This window comes from Sapajus apella, unplaced genomic scaffold (assembly GCF_009761245.1).
Source record: "Sapajus apella isolate SASKATOON/1434 unplaced genomic scaffold, GSC_monkey_1.0 scaffold82, whole genome shotgun sequence".
Classification (NCBI taxonomy): domain Eukaryota; kingdom Metazoa; phylum Chordata; class Mammalia; order Primates; family Cebidae; genus Sapajus; species Sapajus apella.
Genome location: NW_022437022.1, coordinates 806,832 through 813,427, shown reverse-complemented (window position 1 = coordinate 813,427; position 6,596 = coordinate 806,832).

Below are 6,596 nucleotides of genomic sequence, written 5' to 3'. Positions count from 1 at the left end.
CCACAAACGACATAATTTCATTCTTTTTATGACTGTACAGTATTCCATGGTACACATATACTACATTTTCTGAATCCAGTAATCTGCTGATGGACACTTAGGTGACTTTGCTATTGTGAATAGTACTGTGATAAACATATCACATACAAACATAGCTGGTGTCTTTTTGATGATTTGTTTTCCCTTGGGTAGATATGCAGTAGTGGGATTGCTGGATTGAATGGTTGCTCTAATTTTAGTGCTTTGAGCATTCTCTATCCTGTTTTTATAGACACTGTGCTAATTTCCATTCTCACCAACAGTGTGTAAGTGTCCTCTTTTTCTCTGCATTCTTGCCAACATCTGTTGCTTTTTGACTTTTTAATAATAGCTATTCTGACTGGTGTGAGATGGTATCTCATTGTGCTTTTACTTTGCATTTATCTGATGACCAGTGATGTTGAGCATTTTTTTCATGTTTCTTGGCCACTTGTGTATCTTCTTTTGAAAAATGTCTGTTCATGTCCTTTTCCCATTATCTGTTTACTCTGTTGCCTATTTCTTTTGCTGTATAGAAGCTCCTTACATTAATTAAGTCCCATATGTCTAGTTTTGGTTTGTTGTATTTGCTTTTGAAGTCTTACTCATAACTTCTTTGCCTAGGCCAATGTCCAGAAGAGTTTTTCCTAGGTTTTCGTCTAAAATTTTTTTATAGTTTCTGGTCTTACATTTAAATCTTTAATTCATCTTAAGTTTTGTATATGGTGAGAGCTTTGGGTCCAGTTTCATTCTTCTGCGTATGTATGGCTCTACAAGTTTTCCAGCACCATTTGTTAAATAGAGTGTCCTTTCCCCAGTGTATATTTTTGTTGACTTTGTTGAAGATCAGCCGGCTGTAGGTGTGATATTTCTAGGTACTCTATTTTGTTCCACTGATTTGTGTGTCTGTTTTTCTACCAGTACCATGCTGCTTTGGTTACTATAGCCTTGTAGTATAAAGTCAGGTAATGTGATGCCTCTAGCTTTGCTTAAGATTGCTTTGGGGGCCGGGCGCGGTGGCTCACACCTGTAGTCCCAGCACTTTGGGAGGCCGAGGCGGTGGATCACGAGGTCAAGAGATCGAGACCATCCTGGTCAACAAGGTGAAACCCTGTCTCTACTAAAAATACAAAAAATTAGCTGGACATGGTGGCGCGTGCCTGTAATCCCAGCTACTCAGGAGGCTGAGGCAGGAGAATTGCCTGAACCCAGGAGGCAGAGGTTGTGGTGAGCTGAGATCGTGCCATTGTACTTCAGCCTGGGTAACAAGAGCGAAACTCCATCTCAAAAAAAAAAAAGATTGCTTTGGCTATTCAGACTCTTTTTTGATTTTATATGAATTCTGAGTTGTTTTTTTTTTTTTTCTAATTCTGTGAAAAATGACATTGGTAATTTGATAGGAGTTGCATTGAATCTGTATCTTGCTTTGGGCAGTATGATTATTTTAACAATATTTATGTTCCATTTATGAGCATGGCATGTTTATCCATTTGTTTTATTTATAATTTCTTTCATCAGTGTTTTGTAGTTCTGCTTATAGAGATCTTTTACCTCCTTGATTCAGTGTATTCCTAGGCATTTTGTGTATGCATGTGGCTATTGTAAATGGGATTGCATTCTTGATTTTGTTCTCAGCTTGAATATTATTGGTGTATAAAAATGCTACTGATTTTTGCATGTTGATTTTGTATTTTGCAACTTTACTGAAGTCATTTATCAAATCTAGGCATCTTTTGGAGGAGTCTTTAAAGATTACTAGGTATAAGATCATGTCATCAGTGAACAGAGGTAATCTGACTTCCTTTTTTCCAATTTGGGTGTCGTTTCTTTCTTTCTCTTTCCTGACTGCTCTTATTAGGACCTGCAGTACTGTGTTGAATAGGAGTGGGGAGAGTGGGTATCTTTGTCTTTAAAGTTTAGTTGAAGTTTACAGTTTTTAGGGGAAATGCTTTCAACTCTTCCTCATTCACTATGATGTTGGCTGTGGGTCTGTTATATATGGCTTTTATTCTGAGATATGTTTCTTTGATGTCTAGTTTGTTGAGGGTTTTTATCATGAAGGGATACTGGATTTTATCAAATGCGTTTTCTTCATCTATTGAGATGATCAGATAGTTTTTGTTCTTCATTTTGTTTATGTGATGAATCACATCAATTCCTTATATTTAAAATTGGGTAGAGAAGGAAAGAGCTGAACATGTATCCTGCCTTTTCATTAGGACCCATGTTTGTGTGTAAGTGAACAGATTTAGTTAATGGCGTCTACTTTATAGAAGGTGATCTAATAACTAGAAATAGGAAACCACCATTAAGCTACCCCATGGAATTATTAGTTTAGGTGGGAATAATGTCTTGGCTGAAATACTGTCCTATCTACCTCAGATGGATGGCTCATTCAGAGACTGAAAGGAAGAAGAGCTGCAATTCATCAGGAACACAGGAGAACAGTGATGTTGTCCTGCTTTCTGCCAATGTACTAGCTAATGAATGTTTGTTAAATGCATGTCTGTAGGGAAGGCAGATTTTGACCTGCAACTTTCATAATAGAGTTGTCAGGGAGTAGCTAATCCTCACGAACTTTTCTATGATTCCTGCTATATCCATTAAAAACAAAATAACAGCAAAATTCTCGGAATCCCATGTGACCAGCCCTACTTAGGTCAGTTCTTAGCAGTTGCCTGAGGGAAGATCAGGACTGCAGTGTCTCACCATGGGTGGCTCTTCTCCACAGACATCTGCGGCCTCTGCCCTCTACACATTCCCTGGGGACACTGACCTGCCAGGGCTGCAGCCAGAGCCAGCTCGGTCTTTGCTGTCTAGACACAGTCTAGAGTGCACTTCTCTTGTAGACCTTAGAGCAGAAATGATTATTTTTGAGCCCATCTAGTGTCTTCTCAGTAATCTGATGCAATTTCAGAGTATCCTTAGGTGATACAACAATTTGTGCTTACTTTTTTGTTACTGCTTGTAAATTCTCTATACAAATTAATCTAGGAAAATGTCTGAAATCCAATCCAAAAATGTGAAAAAAAAAACAAGAGTAACTGAACCCAGTCTGAGGTTTGGAATGGCAGAAATTCACCATTGTTATGTGGAGAGTGGGAAGACACCTGACAAAACTGAGGCCTGTCACAGTAAGCCAAGTGCAGTCAGAGGAGGATTACAAAACTAGAGCCCGTTGATTGCTCCACCGCCCACCACGCAGGCCACTCTCCCTGCGCGTGCACCCTGCAGAGTCACGCTGCCCAGTGCAGGTCTCCCACTGTCTAGGTTGAGAATGTCTGCTTATGCAGGAAGTATTTCCCCATTGTCACCTCTGCCCCATGAAATTATTATAACAAAGAAAAGCACTGCCTTTGGAGCTGAAACCAACGTGACACTTTACTGTTGACAACTGGTATGAACTTCATCTTGGAAGTTAGTCACGACTCAGTTGAGTCTCCTAACTTGCTTTATATTTTGTCATTTAAATGAAAACTATTTCGAGTTCTTCAGAGTTATTTTCAGAGAGAATATTATATGGCAGTTTAAATTCTGAATATATATTATGGGACTTTTAAAGTAATCAATTTCTGCATAAACCTAATCTTTGAGTTTTCACATTTTACTTATCACCCATGATTACTTTAAATGCCAACTCTCTTATGGTTAATGTATTTCCATTGCCAGCAGTGTTCTCCACTAACACACATCAAGATACTAAGGTGATGCCTTCTGAGATTATATTAAAAAGGCCAGATCAGATTTCCAGTCTTTAGGATTAAACATTATCATGCATACTGCTCTCATAGCACAAACCAAACATTTACCAAATGTGGCAGTGTATTTCACCTGTCTCTAGAGGACAAGCTCCGGAATTTCCCAGGATGAAAGAGCAGCAAGAGCTTGCCCAGGGCCTAGGAATTAATCTTGCCCGGGAAGTCTTTCACCTCCAAAGTCCAGAGAAAAACAATTTAAATAACGGGTCAGTTCCCTTTGATAAGGCTATTGGTTATAAGATGAATTCCAAGGTGTTCTGAGTGTCATTTTTGCTACATTGGATATGGCAAACTTGAAGCAACCAAGAACTATTAAAAACTCTTGTTCTGGGCCGGGTGCAGTGGCTCATGCCTATAATCCCAGCACTTTGGGAGTGCTGGGAGGCTGAGGCGGGCAGATAACAAGGTTAGGACTTTGAGAGCAGCCTGGCCAACATAGTGAAAACCTGTCTCTACTAAAAATACAAAAATTAGCTGTGTATGGTGGCACACGCCTGTAATTCCAGCTACTCAGGAGGCTGAGGCATGAGAATTGCTTGAACCTGGGAGGTGGAGGTTTCAGTGAGCCAAAATGGTGCCACTGCACTCCAGCCTGGGCGACAGAGCAAGACTCTGTCCCCCCAAAAAAACAACCAGAAAACAACCCAAAAACTCTTGTTCTGGAATATAGTTTATCATGACTGGTCTCAATGCTATGTGAAATTAGGAATCAAATTCTGACAGCAGAAAAAAAATCTCACATGGTTTCCTACTGCTTCTAATAATGTGCCTTGCATTCTTACCTTCATCTTTGCGAGTGCTCAGGGCTCTGTGCAGAAAGAGGAAGTGTGACAGTTAAAAGCTTCCTGTGACCTCTAAGCGAGCCAGGTGCCAGTCAGTCCTTCCCTTGGTGAGTCCCTCGTCACTCCTACTCGGGCCCTGTCAGTAGCTGTGGCTCCCTGAGGTCCCTCTGAGGGAAACAGATTCCACGCCACTCCTGCATCTGTGTCTGCTTTGACTGCACGTGCTCTCACAGGATTCCCTCAGCTCGGATGCAGCTTTTGGCCAGCAGCAATGACCTTACTGGCTTCTGTCTCTCCATATTCTTTCCTCAGGAGTACCAGAAAAGTCCACTGAGTCAAACCATTGCCAGCCAGATACGGTGGCTCACGCCTGTAATCCCAGCACTTTGGGAGGCCTGAAGTGGGCAGATCACGAGGTCAGGAGTTTGAGACCAGCCTGTCCTATATGGTAAAACCCCATTTCTACTAAAAATTACAAAAATTAGCCAGGCATGGTGGCACACACCTGTAGTCCCAGCTACTTGGGAGGCTGAGGCAGGAGAATAGCTTGAACCCAGGTGGTGGAGGTTGTAGTGAGCCGAGATAGTGCCTCTGTACTCCAGCCTGGGTGACAGAGACTCTGTCAAAAAAACAAACAAAAAAACAAAGTTGCCTTGGTTTTTATCAGGGCTTATTCCTGTTCAAATCCCCTGCAGTATCTGCTCCTGGACCCTGGTACTCTGCAGGCTTCCACCTGGGCTGACCTGCAAGGACATGCCTTCAGGGAGCTGGCAAGTCTCTGAAATGGAGGTGTGGAAAACCCCTTCCTCCTTACTTGGCACTAATGGCTAGCAGGTTGGGAGTTTTTCCAAGGTGATGAAAGAGAAAGATCCCAAACCAAAAAGCCTTGACTGTGGCCGACTCTACAGGGCTAGCCCCAGGGTGGAGGAGACCTATGGGGGCTTCAGCTGCTGCGCTCTATGCTGTGTCTCTGTTGAGTTAGAATTTCTCACAAGTATTATTACTTGTATGATAAAATAGAACAGGTGGTTCTAACTTAGCCAATCAGTGACTCTGTGCCAGTTTTTTTCACCACGCTCAGCTGTAACTGAGGTAACTGTGGAAGCTGAGCCTGAAGAGTTGTGGTGTGGCAGGGTTCCTGCAGAGTCTGCCCTGCTGTGGTCTCAGCTGCAGTGTTAGCAGGAGCAGAGTCCCCAGACTGGTGTTTGCGCTGGCCCTGCCAAATACTGGTGTCTCACAGCTTCCCAACCTGTTCCCTCCTCTATATCAATGCCCAGCTTGCTCCACATGCTGTGTGAGGCCCAAAAGAGAAGACGTATGACAATGCTTTGTGAACTGTATAGCACCTTAAAAAGAAAATAAACGTGACAGAATATGAGACCAGGCTCAGTGGCTCACACCTGTAATCCCAGCACTTTGAGAGGCCAAGGCAGGCAGATCACTTGAGGCAAGGAGTTTAAGACCATCCTGGCCAACATGGGGAAACCCCATCTCTACTGAAAATACAAAAATTGCCAGGCACGGTGGCTCACACCTGTAATCCCAGCACTTTGGGAGTCCGAGGCGGGCGGATCACAACGTTAGGAGATTGAGACCATCCTGGCCAATGTGGTGAAACCCTGTCTCTATCAAAATACAGAACAGCCAGGTGTGGTGACACACGCCAGTAGTCCCAGCTACTTGGGAGGCTGAGGCAGGGGAATCCCCTGAACCCACGAGGCAGAGGTTGTAGTGAGCTGAGATTGAGCCACTGCCCTCCAGCCTGGCAAGAGCAAGGCTCCGTCTAAAAAAAAGAAATAAAAAAATTAGCCGGATGTGGTGGCGCACACCTGTAATCCCAGCCACTTGGGAGGCTGAGGCAGGAGAATCACCTGAACCCAGAAGGTGGAGGTTGTAGTGAGCTGTGATTGCGCCACTGCACTCCAACCTGGGCCACAGAGTTAAACCCTGTCACAAAAAACCCCCAAAAGTGACAGAATATAGACTCCTGAGGGAGACTGTGCCTCACGGACCCCCCCTCTGCTCAGCGTGGGCTGCT